The sequence below is a fragment of the Mustela erminea genome, chromosome 11, assembly GCF_009829155.1.
Source record: "Mustela erminea isolate mMusErm1 chromosome 11, mMusErm1.Pri, whole genome shotgun sequence".
NCBI lineage: Eukaryota > Metazoa > Chordata > Mammalia > Carnivora > Mustelidae > Mustela > Mustela erminea.
Genome location: NC_045624.1, coordinates 68,922,791 through 68,925,136, shown reverse-complemented (window position 1 = coordinate 68,925,136; position 2,346 = coordinate 68,922,791). Strand labels below are relative to the sequence as shown.

The 2,346-nt window shown below is 31.8% G+C and overlaps 1 non-coding gene across 1 annotated transcript; it reads left to right on the top strand.

The window, feature by feature from the left end:
* Positions 1-1,014: 1,014 nt before the first annotated feature.
* Positions 1,015-1,120, top strand: LOC116569737. The gene has a single exon (XR_004277168.1). It is a non-coding gene; the product is annotated as a U6 spliceosomal RNA (small nuclear RNA).
* The last annotated feature ends 1,226 nt before the right edge of the window (positions 1,121-2,346 follow it).

The window sequence follows — 2,346 nt, the reverse complement described above, 5'->3', positions numbered from 1 at the left end:
GTTAAAGATACATATTAATGTGTAACTACATGTTATACATCAAAAAGAGCAAAAACATCTTTCATGGCTTTTCAATTTTAGCATATTCTTCAGAAACTGTGCTGGTTTGCTTAAAATTTTTTTTTCCATTGATGAGGCAAAAACAGTGTTTTCAGGCTTATTTTTGAAGAATTTTCCACCAATAAAATAGTTTCTTTGGGGTATAGTAATTACATCAGAATACATGGATTACAAATTGTTTTCTCATTTCTCATTAATGGATTACAAACTAAGTTTTTGAAGTCTTTCTCTTGAAGAACTATTTAACAATATATATTCTGGATTTGGTGAAGAAGTTTTTACATTATAACCATCAAAGAAGCAGGCAGTTCTGCTTCTTGGTATGGCTAAATGATAAGATTGATTTATTACAGTAATGAACAATATCAAAATTGAGGAGAATAAATTTTTCCATTGCATTATAATATATAACTCTTTTTTTAAAAAAGATTTTATTTATTTATTTGATGGAGAATGAGTGAGAGAGAGCATGAGAGAGGAAAAGGTCAGAGGGAGAAGCAGACTCCCCAAGGAGCTGGGATCCCCATGCGGGACTCGATCCTGGAAGTCCGGGATCATGACCTGAACCGAAGGCAGTTGCCCAGCCACCCAGGCGCCCTATATAACTCTTTCATAAGAATTTTATCAAAATTTTTCCACAGATAAGATCATATCACAAACAATGAAAGCATTAACAAATCTCTTGAACCTGTCAATTTGTTTTATACGATATACAATCTTAGAAAATTTATATGAATAACATTTTATCTGTACAAAATTATCCTTTCATTTGACAATTTTTCCCATAAATTTCTTATATAGTAACAAGCTAATTCAGAAATACAGATTATATCAGGGCAACCTAAAATATTCTGACATCTCTTTTTATAAGGCAAATGTATAAATCATTGGATTTTACAGGGGCTCTTTGAAAATTTCAAAGATAATTTTAATTTTAATTTAAAAAGACATCTAGTGCTTGTTTCAGCAGCACATATACCAAAATTGGAATGATGTAGAGAAGATAGCATAGCTTCTGCACAAGTATGACATGCAAGTTTGTAAAGCATTCACGTTTTTTTAGCAAATATTCTCATACAAAGAATGAAGTTGAATTCTAATATTATACCATATACAAGAGATTAACTTAAAGTTAATCAAAACTGTTAGAAGAAAAATAAGGAAAAAGCTTCATGACATTGGATTTAGCACAGTGGTAGCTTGGATATGACACCAAAAAGCTATATAGACAACAAAAGAAAAAATAAATTGGACTATATCAAATTTTAAAAACTTTTGTGCAAAAAAACACACTGTCAACAAAGTGAAAAGGAAACCCATGAAATGGGAGGAAATATTTGCAGATCATATATCTTAATTAGGGCTTAATACACTGAAATACATAAAGAACTCCTACTATTCAACAACAACAACAACAACAAAATCAGATTTAAAAATGGACAACAAAATTGAATTGACAGTTCTCTAAAGAAAATACACCAATGGCCAAAAAGCGCTGACAAAATGTTCAAATCATTAATCATTGAAGAAAAATGGAAATTAAAAGTACAATGAGATATCATTTCCCAACTATTAGGATAGCTGTTTTCAGGAAACAGAAAGTAACAAGTGTGGGCAAGAATGTGGAGAAAGTGGAACACCTGATGCTCCTGGTGCAAATATAAAATGGTACAGCCACTACGAAGATTGGTATGGTGGTTCCTTTAAAAAAAGAAAAGAAAAGAAACAGAATTACCATATAATTCAAACCCACTTCTCAATATACATCCCAAGGACTTCAAAGCAAGGTCTTGAAAAGATATCTGTACACTCATATTCATAGCAGCATTGGTGAAAACAATTCACATGTCCATTGAAGGATGAGGGGCATAAACAAAACATAGAATACATAAGATGGAATATTATTCAGAGTTAAAAAGCAAGAAAATTCTGACACATGCTCCATGTGGATGAATGAACCTTGAAGGCATTGTAAGTGAGATAAATGAGTCACAATATGACAACTGCTACGTAATTCTACTTACATGAGCTATTTAGAGCAGTCAAATGCATAAAGACAGAGAACAGCATTGTGGTTGGTTGCCAGGAGCTACAAGGGAAGGAGATATTGTTTAATGGGTATAAAGTTTCAGATGGCCAAGATAAAAAATTCTGGAGATGGATGGTGGCAATGGTTGCACAATGTCAAAGTACTTAGAGTACACTTAAAAATGGTTACGATGGTACCTTTTATGTTATGTATATTTTATCACAATAAAAAAAAATGAAAAAGACACCATAAAATTT